The sequence below is a fragment of the Corella eumyota genome, chromosome 5 (assembly GCF_963082875.1).
Source record: "Corella eumyota chromosome 5, kaCorEumy4.1, whole genome shotgun sequence".
Taxonomy (NCBI): Eukaryota; Metazoa; Chordata; class Ascidiacea; order Phlebobranchia; family Corellidae; genus Corella; species Corella eumyota.
The window spans coordinates 9,355,132-9,373,168 of NC_137494.1; the positions used below are offsets into that span (position 1 = coordinate 9,355,132).

The 18,037-nt window shown below is 30.8% G+C and overlaps 21 non-coding genes across 21 annotated transcripts; 17 read left to right on the forward strand and 4 right to left on the reverse strand.

Annotated features, from left to right (window-relative positions):
- The first annotated feature begins 110 nt into the window (after positions 1-110).
- Positions 111-184, forward strand: Trnai-aau (transfer RNA isoleucine (anticodon AAU)). Its single transcript has one exon. It is a non-coding gene; the product is annotated as a tRNA-Ile (tRNA).
- Positions 185-309: 125 nt separating this feature from the next.
- Trnaf-gaa (transfer RNA phenylalanine (anticodon GAA)) lies at positions 310-382 on the forward strand. Its single transcript has one exon. It is a non-coding gene; the product is annotated as a tRNA-Phe (tRNA).
- A 1,059-nt stretch (positions 383-1,441) lies between these two features.
- On the forward strand, positions 1,442-1,514 carry Trnav-aac (transfer RNA valine (anticodon AAC)). The gene has a single exon. It is a non-coding gene; the product is annotated as a tRNA-Val (tRNA).
- A 321-nt stretch (positions 1,515-1,835) lies between these two features.
- Trnav-uac (transfer RNA valine (anticodon UAC)) lies at positions 1,836-1,908 on the forward strand. Its single transcript has one exon. It is a non-coding gene; the product is annotated as a tRNA-Val (tRNA).
- Positions 1,909-2,576: 668 nt separating this feature from the next.
- Trnai-aau (transfer RNA isoleucine (anticodon AAU)) lies at positions 2,577-2,650 on the forward strand. The gene has a single exon. It is a non-coding gene; the product is annotated as a tRNA-Ile (tRNA).
- A 125-nt stretch (positions 2,651-2,775) lies between these two features.
- Positions 2,776-2,848, forward strand: Trnaf-gaa (transfer RNA phenylalanine (anticodon GAA)). Its single transcript has one exon. It is a non-coding gene; the product is annotated as a tRNA-Phe (tRNA).
- Positions 2,849-3,907: 1,059 nt separating this feature from the next.
- Trnav-aac (transfer RNA valine (anticodon AAC)) lies at positions 3,908-3,980 on the forward strand. Its single transcript has one exon. It is a non-coding gene; the product is annotated as a tRNA-Val (tRNA).
- A 321-nt stretch (positions 3,981-4,301) lies between these two features.
- Positions 4,302-4,374, forward strand: Trnav-aac (transfer RNA valine (anticodon AAC)). The gene has a single exon. It is a non-coding gene; the product is annotated as a tRNA-Val (tRNA).
- A 1,061-nt stretch (positions 4,375-5,435) lies between these two features.
- Positions 5,436-5,509, forward strand: Trnai-aau (transfer RNA isoleucine (anticodon AAU)). Its single transcript has one exon. It is a non-coding gene; the product is annotated as a tRNA-Ile (tRNA).
- A 126-nt stretch (positions 5,510-5,635) lies between these two features.
- On the forward strand, positions 5,636-5,708 carry Trnaf-gaa (transfer RNA phenylalanine (anticodon GAA)). The gene has a single exon. It is a non-coding gene; the product is annotated as a tRNA-Phe (tRNA).
- A 1,059-nt stretch (positions 5,709-6,767) lies between these two features.
- On the forward strand, positions 6,768-6,840 carry Trnav-aac (transfer RNA valine (anticodon AAC)). Its single transcript has one exon. It is a non-coding gene; the product is annotated as a tRNA-Val (tRNA).
- Positions 6,841-9,507: 2,667 nt separating this feature from the next.
- Positions 9,508-9,581, forward strand: Trnai-aau (transfer RNA isoleucine (anticodon AAU)). Its single transcript has one exon. It is a non-coding gene; the product is annotated as a tRNA-Ile (tRNA).
- Positions 9,582-10,341: 760 nt separating this feature from the next.
- On the reverse strand, positions 10,342-10,414 carry Trnav-uac (transfer RNA valine (anticodon UAC)). Its single transcript has one exon. It is a non-coding gene; the product is annotated as a tRNA-Val (tRNA).
- Positions 10,415-11,351: 937 nt separating this feature from the next.
- On the reverse strand, positions 11,352-11,424 carry Trnav-uac (transfer RNA valine (anticodon UAC)). The gene has a single exon. It is a non-coding gene; the product is annotated as a tRNA-Val (tRNA).
- Positions 11,425-12,445: 1,021 nt separating this feature from the next.
- Trnav-cac (transfer RNA valine (anticodon CAC)) lies at positions 12,446-12,518 on the forward strand. The gene has a single exon. It is a non-coding gene; the product is annotated as a tRNA-Val (tRNA).
- A 937-nt stretch (positions 12,519-13,455) lies between these two features.
- Trnav-cac (transfer RNA valine (anticodon CAC)) lies at positions 13,456-13,528 on the forward strand. Its single transcript has one exon. It is a non-coding gene; the product is annotated as a tRNA-Val (tRNA).
- A 571-nt stretch (positions 13,529-14,099) lies between these two features.
- Trnaf-gaa (transfer RNA phenylalanine (anticodon GAA)) lies at positions 14,100-14,172 on the reverse strand. Its single transcript has one exon. It is a non-coding gene; the product is annotated as a tRNA-Phe (tRNA).
- Positions 14,173-15,246: 1,074 nt separating this feature from the next.
- Positions 15,247-15,318, forward strand: Trnaf-gaa (transfer RNA phenylalanine (anticodon GAA)). Its single transcript has one exon. It is a non-coding gene; the product is annotated as a tRNA-Phe (tRNA).
- Positions 15,319-15,862: 544 nt separating this feature from the next.
- On the forward strand, positions 15,863-15,935 carry Trnav-cac (transfer RNA valine (anticodon CAC)). The gene has a single exon. It is a non-coding gene; the product is annotated as a tRNA-Val (tRNA).
- Positions 15,936-16,505: 570 nt separating this feature from the next.
- Positions 16,506-16,578, reverse strand: Trnaf-gaa (transfer RNA phenylalanine (anticodon GAA)). Its single transcript has one exon. It is a non-coding gene; the product is annotated as a tRNA-Phe (tRNA).
- A 1,074-nt stretch (positions 16,579-17,652) lies between these two features.
- Positions 17,653-17,724, forward strand: Trnaf-gaa (transfer RNA phenylalanine (anticodon GAA)). Its single transcript has one exon. It is a non-coding gene; the product is annotated as a tRNA-Phe (tRNA).
- Positions 17,725-18,037: the final 313 nt, after the last annotated feature.

The following is an 18,037-nucleotide window of genomic DNA, read 5'->3' on the forward strand; positions in this document are numbered from 1 at the left end:
CTTAAACTCATGGCCTTCTGCTTGTAAAGCAGATGGAATTGTCTTTTAGTCCATAATAATGGAATCGTTCCGAATTATTGACCCATTTGTAAATAAGCTGTAAAGTATCTGGCCGGTTAGCTCAGCTGGTTAGAGCGTCGTGCTAATAACTCGAATGTCGCGGGTTCGATCCCCGTACTGGCCATTCTTTTGTTTAATATCCTTCCACACAAACAACGCATGGCTTAGTCGATAGAAATTGATTTAAGATTTTTTTTTTATCCAAAAAGAGAATTAATTAAGAAGGCGAGACAATGTATTTCTACAGGAGCCTCGATAGCTCAGTTGGGAGAGCGTCAGACTGAAGATCTGAAGGTCCCTGGTTCAATCCCGGGTCGGGGCATATTTTGTTTTTACTTTTAACATCAATATTTAGGCGGTTTACACAACTTTATTGTCCTTGGCATTAGAAAGAAAAGGAAATACAAATAGGCTAATTTTAGTTAAAAAACTTCAGATTCGATAACACATGGGAGAGAGTCAGACTAAAGATCTGAAAATGATCTGTTAATTTATTCAAATATATGAAAGATTAATTATTCATAAATTGTTTAATAAATTTAAATTTTTATAAAATAATATATAAAACGAATTACTTTTATATATTTTAATTTATTACAATATCAGTTTTATATAACTTTAAAAAGATTATTACATTAGGACCGTAATTAACCTTAAAAGCCGACTTAACAAAGCAAATACTTGGTATAGTGCCGTATTATTTCTAAATTTTAAGATCCAAAATCTGGTGACAAGGTCGGTCTATGTCACATTAGAAAAGTCGGGGATCGAATTCGTGGATCGTGGATGGGTGTTGGCGTGGGGGTCTAGCTCACATTGTAGAGCGCGCGCTTAGCATGCGCGAGGTACCGGGATCGATGCCCGGGTCCTCCATTTTTTGGTAAAAAATATCTAACATTTTTATGTATTTTTATTTTGTCCATAAAAAATTGAAATGCCTTGTTAAGTGTACTGAATGTGATTATAACGTTAATCTTCATCATTCTCCAGTTAGTTAGGTTTCTTACACAATTGATTGTAGACACTACTGAGATACTGTTATTAAATACCATAACAAATCAGCTATCTTGTTGTTTACGTTAAAGTTGTTATCTATTTCTAGTCACGTGTTTACACCTGTTGCCATGTTGAGTGATTTTGGAACGTTTTTGTAGCATAGAACGTTATCTTAATTGCGTGATCTTTCGGCTTAATTTTGACTAAAATGCAACTGATGCAAATTTTTGGACGGTTAAATGTAATTTTTTTGCGATAATAACTATAAAATATTGATACGCCTTATTATACAAAAGACATACAGACAAATCGTAATTATACGCATAGAGATAAAGACGTTGTGATATTATTAACCAGTTTGCTTCTACGAATTTAATGAACATCGAGTTCCGTAGTGTAGTGGTTATCACGTCTGCCTAACACGCAGAAGGTCATGGGTTCAAGCCTCAACGGAACTAAACTTTTAATAGTTTAAACAAATGAAAATAATTAAAACTTTTACATAATTACGTCTACTCTTTATGCAGAAAGTTACGGTTTAAAAACTCATCAAAGCTAACATTTAAAAGCGTTAATAGCGTTAACGTATTATTCGTTAAAATCCATTATATAGGTATTTAGTGAAGTTTTTACAAGTTAAGATTTAAATGTTACTAAAAATAATATTCACTTGCTTATTTTAAGTTAATAATATTAACTAGTAACCGCTTTTATTTTGAAAAATAATAAAATTCTGTGAGGTGATTCACTCCTTTGTATCTAGAACAATGTTTCTAACGAGTTCTGTAGTGTAGTGGTTATCACGTCTGCTTTACACGCAGAAGGTCATGGGTACAAACCCCATCGGAACCATAATACAGAACAATTTAATTTTTTTAACTTAAATAAAATTGAGGATGATTAAAATGATTATTTCTATTTATAAAGGCAATTACATAAAACATTTTATTGTTATCTTTAAACAATATTTACAATCGTTTATGGTATTTACCATTTATCACTACAAGAAAAATATAAAGGCGGTGAATAGAAATTTAAAAGGGTTCAATATGACCACTTTTAAAATTTAGATATTAATGATAAATTTTAAAAAGAACGCAGTTTTAAAAAGATAAACATACAGTGTGGTATATACCTAAAGAATAGGTTTAATAAGTTTTAAACCTATAACCTTATTTGTGTAGAGCAGACGTTAAAATAGGTCTGTAGAAGTACATTGGTTGATCAAACTGCAACGTTTTAATACTCTAAAATAAATATAGACTGCTGTTTGTTCAAAAATGATTGGTAAAAATTGTCTTACGTCTAAAATTAATAAATTTTGCTGTAGTTTTTTATAAAATAAAGAATGCATATAACTACACAATAATTGCTGTTTATATTTATAGCAATAAAATTAGTTTAGCGAGACTTAAACTCATGGCCTTCTGCTTGTAAAGCAGATGGAATTGTTTTTTAGTCCATAATAATGGAATCGTTCCGAATTATTGACCCATTTGTAAATAAGCTGTAAAGTATCTGGCCGGTTAGCTCAGCTGGTTAGAGCGTCGTGCTAATAACGCGAATGTCGCGGGTTCGATCCCCGTACTGGCCATTCTTTTGTTTAATATCCTTCCACACAAACAACGCATGGCTTAGTCGATAGAAATTGATTTAAGATTTTTTTTTTATCCAAAAAGAGAATTAATTAAGAAGGCGAGACAATGTATTTCTACAGGAGCCTCGATAGCTCAGTTGGGAGAGCGTCAGACTGAAGATCTGAAGGTCCCTGGTTCAATCCCGGGTCGGGGCATATTTTGTTTTTACTTTTAACATCAATATTTAGGCGGTTTACACAACATTATTGTCCTTGGCATTAGAAAGAAAAGGAAATACAAAAACGCTAGATTTAGTTAAAAAACTTCAGATTCGATAACACATGGGAGAGAGTCAGACTAAAGATCTGAAAATGATCTGTTAATTTATTCAAATATATGAAAGATTAATTATTCATAAATTGTTTAATAAATTTAAATTTTTATAAAATAATATATAAAACGAATTACTTTTATATATTTTAATTTATTACAATATCAGTTTTATATAACTTTAAAAAGATTATTACATTAGGACCGTAATTAACCTTAAAAGCCGACTTAACAAAGCAAATACTTGGTATAGTGCCGTATTATTTCTAAATTTTAAGATCCAAAATCTGGTGACAAGGTCGGTCTATGTCACATTAGAAAGGTCGGAAATCGAATTCGTGGATCGTGGATGGGTGTTGGCGTGGGGGTCTAGCTCACATTGTAGAGCGCGCGCTTAGCATGCGCGAGGTACCGGGATCGATGCCCGGGTCCTCCATTTTTTGGTAAAAAATATCTAACATTTTTATGTATTTTTATTTTGTCCATAAAAAATTGAAATGCCTTGTTAAGTGTACTGAATGTGATTATAACGTTAATCTTCATCATTCTCCAGTTAGTTAGGTTTCTTACACAAATGATTGTAGACACTACTGAGATACTGTTATTAAATACCATAACAAATCAGCTATCTTGTTGTTTACGTTAAAGTTGTTATCTATTTCTAGTCACGTGTTTACACCTGTTGCCATGTTGAGTGATTTTGGAACGTTTTTGTAGCATAGAACGTTATCTTAATTGCGTGATCTTTCGGCTTAATTTTGACTAAAATGCAACTGATGCAAATTTGTGGACGGTTAAATGTAATTTTTTTGCGATAATAACTATAAAATATTGATACGCCTTATTATACAAAAGACATACAGACAAATCGTAATTATACGCATAGAGATAAAGACGTTGTGATATTATTAACCAGTTTGCTTCTACGAATTTAATGAACATCGAGTTCCGTAGTGTAGTGGTTATCACGTCTGCCTAACACGCAGAAGGTCATGGGTTCAAGCCTCAACGGAACTAAACTTTTAAAAGTTTAAACAAATGAAAATAATTAAAACTTTTACATAATTACGTCTACTCTTTATGCAGAAAGTTACGGTTTAAAAACTCATCAAAGCTAACATTTAAAAGCGTTAATAGCGTTAACGTATTATTCGTTAAAATCCATTATATAGGTATTTAGTGAAGTTTTTACAAGTTAAGATTTAAATGTTACTAAAAATAATATTAACTTGCTTATTTTAAGTTAATAATATTAACTAGTAACCGCTTTTATTTTGAAAAATAATAAAACTCTGTGAGGTGATTCACTCCTTTGTATCTAGAACAATGTTTCTAACGAGTTCTGTAGTGTAGTGGTTATCACGTCTGCCTAACTCGCAGAAGGTCATGGGTTCAAGCCCCATCGGAACTAAACTTTTAAAAGTTTAAACAAATGAAAATAATTAAAACTTTTACATAATTACGTCTACTCTTTATGCAGAAAGTTACGGTTTAAAAACTCGTCAAAGCTAACATTTAAAAGCGTTAATAGCGTTAACATAATATTCGTTAAAATCAATTATATAGGTATTTAGTGAAGTTTTTACACGTTAAGATTTAAATGTTACTAAAAATAATATTAACTTGCTTATTTTAAGGTATTAATATTAACTAGTAACCGCTTTTATTTTGAAAAATAATAAAACTCTGTGAGGTGATTCACTCCTTTGTATCTAGAACAATGTTTCCAACGAGTTCTGTAGTGTAGTGATTATCACGTCTGCTTTACACGCAGAAGGTCATGGGCGCAAACCTCATCGGAACTATATTACAGAACAATTTAATATTTTTAACTTAAATAAAATTGAGGATGATTAAAATGATTATTTCTATTTATAAAGGCAATTACATAAAACATTTTATTGTTATCTTTAAACAATATTTACAATCGTTTTTGGTATTTACCATTTATCACTACAAGAAAAATATAAAGGCGGTGAATAGAAATTTAAAAGGGTTCAATATGACCACTTTTAAAATTTAGATATTAATGATAAATTTTAAAAAGAACGCAGTTTTAAAAAGATAAACATACAGTGTGGTATATACCTAAAGAATGGGTTTAATAAGTTTTAAACCTATAACCTTATTTGTGTAGAGCAGACGTTAAAATAGGTCTGTAGAAGTACATTGGTTGATCAAACTGCAACGTTTTAATACTCTAAAATAAATATAGACTGCTGTTTATTCAAAAATGATTGGTAAAAATTGTCTTACGTCTAAAATTAATAAATTTTGCTGTAGTTTTTTATAAAATAAAGAATGCATATAACTACACAATAATTGCTGTTTATATTTATCGTAATAAAATTAGTTCAGCGAGACTTAAACTCATGGCCTTCTGCTTGTAAAGCAGATGGAATTGTTTTTTAGTCCATAATAATGAAATCGTTCCGAATTATTGACAATTTGTAAATAAGCTGTAAAGTATCTGGCCGGTTAGCTCAGCTGGTTAGAGCGTCGTGCTAATAACGAGAATGTCGCGGGTTCGATCCCCGTACTGGCCATTCTTTTGTTTAATATCCTTCCACACAAACAACGCATGGCTTAGTCGATAGAAATTGATTTAAGAAATTTTTTTTTATCCAAAGAGAGAATTAATTAAGAAGGCGAGACAATGTATTTTTACAGGAGCCTCGATAGCTCAGTTGGGAGAGCGTCAGACTGAAGATCTGAAGGTCCCTGGTTCAATCCCGGGTCGGGGCATATTTTGTTTTTACTTTTAACATCAATATTTAGGCGGTTTACACAACTTTATTGTCCTTGGCATTAGAAAGAAAAGAAAATACAAAAACGCTAGATTTAGTTAAAAAACTTCAGCTTCGATAACACAAGGGAGAGAGTCAGACTAAAGATCTGAAAAAGATCTGTTAATTTATTTAAATATATGAAAGATTAATTATTCATAAATTGTTTAATAAATTTAAATTTTTATAAAATAATATATAAAATGAATTACTTTTATAAATTTTAATTTATTACAATATCAGTTTTATATAACCTTAAAAAGATTATTACATCAGGACCGTAATTAACCTTAAAAGCCGACCTAACAAAGCAAATACTTGGTATAGTGCCGTATTATTTCTAAATTTTAAGATCCAAAACCTGGTGACAAGGTCGGTCTATGTCACATTAGAAAGGTCGGAGATCGAATTCGTGGATCGTGGATCGGTGTTGTCGTGGGGGTCTAGCTCACATGGTAGAGCGCGCGCTTAGCATGCGCGAGGTACCGGGATCGATGCCCGGGTCCTCCATTTTTTGGTAAAAAATATCTAACATTTTTATGTGTTTTTATTTTGTCCATAAAAAATTGAAATACCTTGTTAAGTGTACTGAATGTGATTATAACGTTAATCTTCATCATTCTTCAGTTAGTTAGGTTTCTTACACAAATGATTGTAGACACTACTGAGATACTGTTATTAAATACCATAACAAATCAGCTATCTTGTTGTTTACGTTAAAGTTGTTATCTATTTCTAGTCACGTGTTTACACCTGTTGCCATGTTGAGTGATTTTGGAACGTTTTTGTAGCATAGAACGTTATCTTAATTGCGTGATCTTTCGGCTTAATTTTGACTAAAATGCAACTGATGCAAATTTGTGGACGGTTAAATGTAATTTTTTTGCGATAATAACTAAAAAATATTGATACGCCTTATTATACAAAAGACATACAGACAAATCGTAATTATACGCATAGAGATAAAGACGTTGTGATATTATTAACCAGTTTGCTTCTACGAATTTAATGAACATCGAGTTCCGTAGTGTAGTGGTTATCACGTCTGCCTAACACGCAGAAGGTCATGGGTTCAAGCCCCATCGGAACTAAACTTTTAAAAGTTTAAACAAATGAAAATAATTAAAACTTTTACATAATTACGTCTACTCTTTATGCAAAAAGTTACGGTTTAAAAACTCATCAAAGCTAACATTTAAAAGCGTTAATAGCGTTAAGATAATATTCGTTAAAATCCATTATATAGGTATTTACTATTTAGTGAAGTTTTTACACGTTAAGATTTAAATGTTACTAAAAATAATATTAACTTGCTTATTTTAAGGTATTAATATTAACTAGTAACCGCTTTTATTTTGAAAAATAATAAAACTCTGTGAGGTGATTCACTCCTTTGTATCTAGAACAATGCTTTCAACGAGTTCTGTAGTGTAGTGGTTATCACGTCTGCTTTACACGCAAAAGGTCAGGGGCGCAAACCCCATCGGAACTATATTACAGAACAATTTAATATTTTTAACTTAAATAAAATTGAGGATGATTAAAATTATTATTTCTATTTATAAAGGCAATTACATAAAACATTTTATTGTTATCTTTAAACAATATTTACAATCGTTTTTGGTATTTACCATTTATCACTACAAGAAAAATATAAAGGCGGTGAATAGAAATTTAAAAGGGTTCAATATGACCACTTTTAAAATTTAGATATTAATGATAAATTTTAAAAAGAACGCAGTTTTAAAAAGATAAACATACAGTGTGGTATATACCTAAAGAATGGGTTTAATAAGTTTTAAACCTATAACCTTATTTGTGTAGAGCAGACGTTAAAATAGGTCTGTAGAAGTACATTGGTTGATCAAACTGCAACGTTTTAATACTCTAAAATAAATATAGACTGCTGTTTATTCAAAAATGATTGGTAAAAATTGTCTTACGTCTAAAATTAATAAATTTTGCTGTAGTTTTTTATAAAATAAAGAATGCATATAACTACACGATAATTGCTGTTTATATTTATGGCAATAAAATTAGTTCAGCGAGATTTAAACTCATGGCCTTCTGTTTGTAAAAGTGTTAAAATCTGGAATAAATTACCTGATAAAATTATTAAGCTAAACTGTTCAAACAAAACCTTCAATAAAAAAACTCAAAAACCATCTATTGTCCGAAATTATTCACCCTAACCTTAAATAATAATTCACACACAGATAAGCACCTATACTTATTTATGCATGCTAACCACCATTCCTCTTACTACATATTCACTGTTAGATTTGCTTGTGATATTTTTATTCTTTCAACAAAAAAAACACATTATTTTATTCTTTATTGTATTTATTTTGTACTTAAAATATTCACTTTTAAACAAGGCAGTCCATGTATTTAAACAGGTCATGCCTATGCCACCGTAATTTTCACTGTAAGTGTGCTGTGCAATAGTTTGTTGTTCCGAAAGGCAGTCCATGCTGATAACAGGTCATGCCAAACTTGTGAAACAGTTTTATTTCCTAATTTATTTTTTACTAACCTTTTCACTAAATTTGTAATTGCATTATTCCTTGACTGCACCTCAGTACTCACAATAAATATATATATTTTTTTTTGTTTTTTTTTTTATGTATTTTTTATATATTTTTTTTCTGTTACACTGTGTGCTACAATTCCAGAACTCCTCTGCTTAATTACCCTTTAAAATTTTGCCAAACCCAGTGTCAAAACACCAAAGTAGCATCGTTTTCAATAAATTACCAGTAAATTACCTTATAAATACATTAACTAAGAACTTATTACTGCCGAGAATTTTTTTTGTTTTTTCAGACTGGGCTCTCAGACCATATACTTCAAAAGCAACACCAACCTTACCATATTCCTCCAACCACCCTGAACAAATAATTTGGACCATACAAAGCTACTTATTCATTCAGCTACTCTAACACTTTGCGTCACAAACTTAACTTAATTATGCAATCTCTCTTTAAACTATCAATGTAATATATTTTAATTTATCAAGTTTCCTCTTTCTTTTCTATTATTAACTAGTTTTAAACATTTATATTCACTTACTCTATATACGTGAACCCCCACTACTTGGTGGGTTGTTTAATATTTTTGTGCGTTGTATGTGATATACGTTGTGAAAGGCCATTCTGGGACGTTCTTTCTTTAGGTAGGTTTATTTCGGTTAGTCCCTTTATCACATGCAATTTATCGTGACCAGTTCGTGCTTTCCTACTAGAGCCATACTGGGTTATATTAATTGTAATTATTATTTTCTTTAAGTTATTTTTTACACTGTAACTACCATCGACAGTGAGTGCTCTACTATTATAAAAATGTGTCGTAACTTTCTTTTTATTTTCGTACAATTTTATTTTGTTATTTCGTCACTCCTTTGGTATAGTTTTATTTTTTTTGGTGTATATTTTGTAAAATGTATTTTATATATCGCGTTTATTAATAATATAATTTATACTGGGTTTGGTGACCATGCCCTAAAATAATTAAAATCTTTATGTAAACATTAATACTTTTGACATGTTTTAAATCATTAAATTGATTTTGTCATTTTTTCCCGTCGCATTGTTGTAAAATTAATTGTATATCGTATTTAATATTTACTTTTATCAATGCGCGAAAAACCAAAATAAAATAAAAAAAAAAGCAGATGGAATTGTCTTTTAGTAATTTAGTCCATAATAATGGAATCGTTCCGAATTATTGACAATTTGTTAATAAGCTATAAAGTATCTGGCCGGTTAGCTCAGCTGGTTAGAGCGTCGTGCTAATAACGCGAATGTCGCGGGTTCGATCCCCGTACTGGCCATTCTTTTGTTTAATATTCTTCCACACAAACAACGCATGGCTTAGTCGATAGAAGTTGATATAAGAATTTTTTTTTATCCAAAAAGAGAATTAATTAAGAAGGCGAGACAATGTTTTTTTACGGGAGCCTCGATAGCTCAGTTGGGAGAGCGTCAGACTGAAGGTCCCTGGTTCAATCCCTGGTCGGGGCAAGTTTCGTTTTTACTTTTAACATCAATATTTAGGTGGTTTACACAACTTTATTGTCCTTGGCATTAGAAAGAAAAGGAAATACAAAAACGCTAGATTTAGTTAAAAAACATCAGCTTCGATAACACAAGGAAGAGAGTCAGACTAAAGATCTGAAAAAGATCTGTTAATTTATTTAAATATATAAAAGATTAATTATTCATAAATTGTTTAATAAATTTAAATTTTTATAAAATAATATATAAAACGAATTACTTTTATATATTTTAATTTATTACAATATCAGTTTTATATAACTTTAAAAAGATTATTACATTAGGACCGTAATTAACCTTAAAAGCCGACCTAACAAAGCAAATACTTGGTGTAGTGCCGTATTATTTCTAAATTTTAAGATCCAAAACATGGTAACATGGATGGTCTATGTCACATTAGAAAGGTCGGGGATCGAATTCGTGGATCATGGATCGGTATTGTGGTGGGGGTCTAAAAAAATGAGAAAAAAAAAACAAAAAGAAATAAAAAAAACCTCAATTTTATTTACGTCAAAAATTTTTAATTTTTCTAAAATGTAGTTCCGATGGGGTTTGAACCCATGACCTTCTGCGAGTAAAGCAGACGTGATAACCACTACACTACGGAACTCGATGTTCGTTAAATTCGTAGAAGCAAACCGGTTAATAATATCACAACGTCTTCATCTCTATGCGTATAATTACGATTTGTCTGTATGTCTTTTGTATAATAAGTCGTATCAATATTTTATAGTTATTATCGCAAAAAATTTACATTTAACCGTCCACAAATTTGCATCGGTTGCATTTCAATCAAGTTAAGCCGACAGATCACGTAATAAAGATAACGTTCTAAGCTACAAAAACTTTTAAAAAACCACTCAACATGGCAACATGTGTAAACACGTAACTAGAAATAGATAACAACTTTAACGTAAACAACAAGATAGTTGATTTTTTACGGTATTTAATGACAGTATCTCAGTAGTGTCTACAATCATTTGTGTGAGAAACCTAAATAACTGGAAAATGATAAAGATTAACGTTATAAACACATTCAGTACACTTAACAAGGTATTTCAATTTTTTACTGTACAAAATAAAAATACATAAAAATATTAGATATTTTTTAATAAAAGATGGAGGATCCGGGAATCGATCCCGGTACCTCGCGTATGCTAAGCGCGCGCTCTACCATGTAAGCTAGACCCTCACGACACACCCTTGCTGTAATGATAACGCCAATCTATATTAACTTTTCAGGTACTAGTTTCCTCACAAAAATATTGTTGAAACTACTAAGGTATTGTAACCAAATACAGTAACGAATCCACCATTATAATGTTTAGTTTAAAATTGTTATCTATTTCTTGTTGTGTTTACACCTTATTCACGTGCTTACACCTTTGCCGAGTCAAGTTACTTTATAGAAGTCCTTGTAGCTTAGGCCCATCTATCTCTTACACTTGTGCTGTATCAAGTGATTTGCCAGTTTAACGAGCAAAATTTAATCATTTTAATCATCTTCAATTTTATTTAAGTCAAAAAATTTTAATTTTTCTAAAATGTAGTTCCGATGGGGTTTGAACCCATGACCTTCTGCGTGTAAAGCAGACGTGATAACCACTACACTACGGAACTCGATGTTTGTTAAATTCGTAGAAGCAAACTGCTTAATAATAGCACAACGTCTTCATCTCTATGCGTATAATTACGATTTGTCTGTACGTCTTTTGTATAATAAGTCGTATCAATATTTTATAGTTATTATCGCAAAAAATTTACATTTAACCGTCCACAAATTTGCATCAGTTGCATTTCAATCAAGTTAAGCCGACAGATCACGTAATAAAAATAACGTTCTATGCTACAAAAACGTTTCTATGCTACAAAAAGCACGTAAATAAGGTGTAAACACAACCAGAAATAGATAACAATTTTAAACTAAACATTATAACGGTGGATTCGTTACTGTATTTGGTTACAATACCTTAGTAGTTTCAACAATATTTTTGTGAGGAAACTAGTACCTGAAAAGTTAATATAGACAGGCGTTATTATTACCGCAAGGGTGTGTCGTGGGGGTCTAGCTCGCATGGTAGAGCGCGCGCTTAGCATACGCGAGGTACCGGGATCGATGCCCGAATCCTCCATGTTTTATTAAAAAATATCTAATATTTTTATGTATTTTTATTTTGTACAGTAAAAAATTGAAATACCTTGTTAAGTGTACTGAATGTGTTTATAACGTTAATCTTTATCATTTTCCAGTTAGTTAGGTTTCTCACACAAATGATTGTAGACACTACTGAGATACTGTCATTAAATACCGTAAAAAATCAGCTATCTTGTTGTTTACGTTAAAGTTGTTATCAATTTCTAGTCACGTGTTTACACCTGTTGCCATGTTGAGTGGTTTTTTAAAAGTTTTTGTAGCATAGAACGTTATCTTTATTACGTGATCTGTCGGCTTAACTTGATTGAAATGCAACCGATGCAAATTTGTGAACGGTTAAATGTAAATTTTTTGCGATAATAACTATAAAATATTGATACGACTTATTATACAAAAGACATACAGACAAATCGTAATTATACGCATAGAGATGAAGACGTTGTGGTATTATTAAGCAGTTTGCTTCTACGAATTTAACGAACATCGAGTTCCGTAGTGTAGTGGTTATCACGTCTGCTTCACACGCAGAAGGTCATGGGTTCAAACCCCATCGGAACTACATTTTAGAAAAATTAAAATTTTTTGACTTAAATAAAATTGAAGATGATTAAAATGGTTAAATTTTGCTCGTTAAACTGGCAAATCACTTGATACAGCACAAGTGTAAGAGATAGATGGACCTAGGCTACAAGGACTTCTATAAAGTAACTCGACTCGGCAAAGGTGTAAGCACGTGAATAAGGTGTAAACACAACCAGAAATAGATAACAATTTTAAACTAAACATTATAACGGTGGATTCGTTACTGTATTTGGTTACAATACCTTAGTAATTTCAACAATATTTTTGTGAGGAAACTAGTACCTGAAAAGTTAATATAGATTGGCGTTATCATTACAGCAAGGGTGTGTCGTGGGAGTCTAGCTCACATGGTAGAGCGCGCGCTTAGCATACGCGAGGTACCGGGATCGATTCCCGGATCCTCCATCTTTTATTAAAAAATATCTAATATTTTTATGTATTTTTATTTTGTACAGTAAAAAATTGAAATACCTTGTTAAGTGTACTGAATGTGTTTATAACGTTAATCTTTATCATTTTCCAGTTAATTAGGTTTCTCACACAAATGATTGTAGACACTACTAAGATACTGTCATTAAATACCATAACAAATCAGCTATCTTGTTGTTTACGTTAAAGTTGTTATCTATTTCTAGTCACGTGTTTACACCTGTTGCCATGTTGAGTGTTTTTTTAAAAGATTTTGTAGCATAGAACGTTATCTTTATTACGTGATCTGTCGGCTTAACTTGATTGAAATGCAACTGATGCAAATTTGTGGACGGTTAAATGTAAATTTTTCGCGATAATAACTATAAAATATTGATACGCTTTATTATACAAATAACATGCAGACAAATCGTAATTATACGCATAGAGATGAAGACGTTGTGATATTATTAACCAGTTTGCTTCTACGAATTTAATGAACATCGAGTTCCGTAGTGTAGTGGTTATCACGTCTGCTTCACACGCAGAAGGTCATGGGTTCAAACCCCATCGGAACTATATTTTAGAAAAATTAAAAATTTTTGACGTAAATAAAATTGAGGTTTTTTTATTTCTTTTTGTTTTTTTTTTCTCATTTTTTTAGACCCCCACGACAATACCGATCCATGATCCACGAATTCGATCCCCGACCTTTCTAATGTGACATAGACCATCCATGTTACCATGTTTTGGATCTTAAAATTTAGAAATAATACGGCACTACACCAAGTATTTGCTTTGTTAGGTCGGCTTTTAAGGTTAATTACGTTCCTAATGTAATATTCTTTTTAAAGTTATATAAAACTGATATATTCTAATAAGTTAAAATATATAAAAGTTATTCGTTTTATATATTATTTTATAAAAATTTAAATTTAATAAACAATTTATGAATAATTAATCTTTCATGTATTTAAATAAATTAACAGATCTTTTTCAGATCTTTAGTCTGACTCTCTTCCTCATGTTATCGAAGCTGATGTTTTTTAACAAAATCTAGCGTTTTAGTATTTCTTTTTCTTTCTATTGCCAAGGACAATAAAGTTGTGTAAATCGCTTAAATATTGATGTTAAAAGTAAAAACAAAACATGCCCCGACCCGGGATTGAACCAGGGACCTTCAGATCTTCAGTCTGACGCTCTCCCAACTGAGCTATCGAGGCTCCCGTAAAAAAACTTTGTCTCGCCTTCTTAATTAATTCTCTTTTTGGATAAAAAAAATTCTTATATCAACTTCTATCGACTAAGCCAATAATGCAATTACAAATTTAGTGAAAAGGTTAGTATATATTTTAATTTATCAAGTTTCCTCTTTCTTTTCTATTATTAACTAGTTTTAAACATTTATATTCATTTACTCTATATACGTGAACCCCCACTAGTTGGTGGGTTGTTTAATATTTTTGTGCGTTGTATGTGATATACGTTGTGAAAGGCCATTCTGGGACGTTCTTTTTTTAGGTAGGTTTATTTCGGTTAGTCCCTTTATCACATGCAATTTATCGTGACCAGTTCGTGCTTTCCTACTAGAGCCATACTGGGTTATATTAATTGTAATTATTATTTTCTTTAAGTTATTTTTTACACTGTAACTACCATCGACAGTGAGTGCTCTACTATTATAAATCAAATGTGTCGTAACTTTCTTTTTTTTTCGTACAATTTTATTTTGTTATTTCGTCACTCCTTTGGTATAGTTTTATTTTTTTTTGTGTATATTTTGTAAAATGTATTTTATATATCGCATTTATTAATATTATAATTTATACTGGGTTTGGTGACCATGCCATAAAATAATTAAAATCTTTATGTAAACATTAATACTTTTGACATGTTTTAAATCATTAAATTGATTTTGTCATTTTTTCCCGTCGCATTGTTGTAAAATTAATTGTATATCGTATTTAATATTTACTTTTATCAATGCGCGAAAAACCAAAATAAAATAAAAAAAAAAGCAGATGGAATTGTCTTTTAGTCCATAATAATGGAATCATTCCGAATTATTGACAATTTGTTAATAAGCTATAAAGTATCTGGCCGTTTAGCTCAGCTGGTTAGAGCGTCGTGCTAATAACGCGAATGTCGCGGGTTCGATCCCCGTACTGGCCATTCTTTTGTTTAATATCCTTCCACACAAACAACGCATGGCTTAGTCGATAGAAGTTGATATAAGAATTTTTTTTTATCCAAAAAGAGAATTAATTAAGAAGGCGAGACAATGTTTTTTTACGGGAGCCTCGATAGCTCAGTTGGGAGAGCGTCAGACTGAAGATCTGAAGGTCCCTGGTTCAATCCCGGGTGGGGCATGTTTCGTTTTTAATTTTAACATCAATATTTAGGTGGTTTACACAACTTTATTGTCCTTGGCATTAGAAAGAAAAGGAAATACAAAAACGCTAGATTTAGTTAAAAAACATCAGCTTCGATAACACAAAGGAGAGAGTCAGACTAAAGATCTGAAAAAGATCTGTTAATTTATTTAAATATATAAAAGATTAATTATCCATAAATTGTTTAATAAATTTAAATTTTTATAAAATAATATATAAAACGAATTACTTTTATTTCTAGTCACGTGTTTACACCTGTTGCCATGTTGAGTGTTTTTTTAAAAGATTTTGTAGCATAGAACGTTATCTTTATTACGTGATCTGTCGGCTTAACTTGATTGAAATGCAACTGATGCAAATTTGTGGACGGTTAAATGTAAATTTTTCGCGATAATAACTATAAAATATTGATACGCTTTATTATACAAATAACATGCAGACAAATCGTAATTATACGCATAGAGATGAAGACGTTGTGATATTATTAACCAGTTTGCTTCTACGAATTTAATGAACATCGAGTTCCGTAGTGTAGTGGTTATCACGTCTGCTTCACACGCAGAAGGTCATGGGTTCAAACCCCATCGGAACTATATTTTAGAAAAATTAAAAATTTTTGACGTAAATAAAATTGAGGTTTTTTTATTTCTTTTTGTTTTTTTTTCTCATTTTTTTAGACCCCCACGACAATACCGATCCATGATCCACGAATTCGATCCCCGACCTTTCTAATGTGACATAGACCATCCATGTTACCATGTTTTGGATCTTAAAATTTAGAAATAATACGGCACTACACCAAGTATTTGCTTTGTTAGGTCGGCTTTTAAGGTTAATTACGTTCCTAATGTAATATTCTTTTTAAAGTTATATAAAACTGATATATTCTAATAAGTTAAAATATATAAAAGTTATTCGTTTTATATATTATTTTATAAAAATTTAAATTTAATAAACAATTTATGAATAATTAATCTTTCATGTATTTAAATAAATTAACAGATCTTTTTCAGATCTTTAGTCTGACTCTCTTCCTCATGTTATCGAAGCTGATGTTTTTTAACAAAATCTAGCGTTTTAGTATTTCTTTTTCTTTCTATTGCCAAGGACAATAAAGTTGTGTAAATCGCTTAAATATTGATGTTAAAAGTAAAAACAAAACATGCCCCGACCCGGGATTGAACCAGGGACCTTCAGATCTTCAGTCTGACGCTCTCCCAACTGAGCTATCGAGGCTCCCGTAAAAAAACTTTGTCTCGCCTTCTTAATTAATTCTCTTTTTGGATAAAAAAAATTCTTATATCAACTTCTATCGACTAAGCCAATAATGCAATTACAAATTTAGTGAAAAGGTTAGTATATATTTTAATTTATCAAGTTTCCTCTTTCTTTTCTATTATTAACTAGTTTTAAACATTTATATTCATTTACTCTATATACGTGAACCCCCACTAGTTGGTGGGTTGTTTAATATTTTTGTGCGTTGTATGTGATATACGTTGTGAAAGGCCATTCTGGGACGTTCTTTTTTTAGGTAGGTTTATTTCGGTTAGTCCCTTTATCACATGCAATTTATCGTGACCAGTTCGTGCTTTCCTACTAGAGCCATACTGGGTTATATTAATTGTAATTATTATTTTCTTTAAGTTATTTTTTACACTGTAACTACCATCGACAGTGAGTGCTCTACTATTATAAATCAAATGTGTCGTAACTTTCTTTTTTTTTCGTACAATTTTATTTTGTTATTTCGTCACTCCTTTGGTATAGTTTTATTTTTTTTTGTGTATATTTTGTAAAATGTATTTTATATATCGCATTTATTAATATTATAATTTATACTGGGTTTGGTGACCATGCCATAAAATAATTAAAATCTTTATGTAAACATTAATACTTTTGACATGTTTTAAATCATTAAATTGATTTTGTCATTTTTTCCCGTCGCATTGTTGTAAAATTAATTGTATATCGTATTTAATATTTACTTTTATCAATGCGCGAAAAACCAAAATAAAATAAAAAAAAAAGCAGATGGAATTGTCTTTTAGTCCATAATAATGGAATCATTCCGAATTATTGACAATTTGTTAATAAGCTATAAAGTATCTGGCCGTTTAGCTCAGCTGGTTAGAGCGTCGTGCTAATAACGCGAATGTCGCGGGTTCGATCCCCGTACTGGCCATTCTTTTGTTTAATATCCTTCCACACAAACAACGCATGGCTTAGTCGATAGAAGTTGATATAAGAATTTTTTTTTATCCAAAAAGAGAATTAATTAAGAAGGCGAGACAATGTTTTTTTACGGGAGCCTCGATAGCTCAGTTGGGAGAGCGTCAGACTGAAGATCTGAAGGTCCCTGGTTCAATCCCGGGTGGGGCACGTTTCGTTTTTAATTTTAACATCAATATTTAGGTGGTTTACACAACTTTATTGTCCTTGGCATTAGAAAGAAAAGGAAATACAAAAACGCTAGATTTAGTTAAAAAACATCAGCTTCGATAACACAAAGGAGAGAGTCAGACTAAAGATCTGAAAAAGATCTGTTAATTTATTTAAATATATAAAAGATTAATTATTCATAAATTGTTTAATAAATTTAAATTTTTATAAAATAATATATAAAACGAATTACTTTTATATATTTTAATTTATTACAATATCAGTTTTATATAACTTTAAAAAGATTATTACA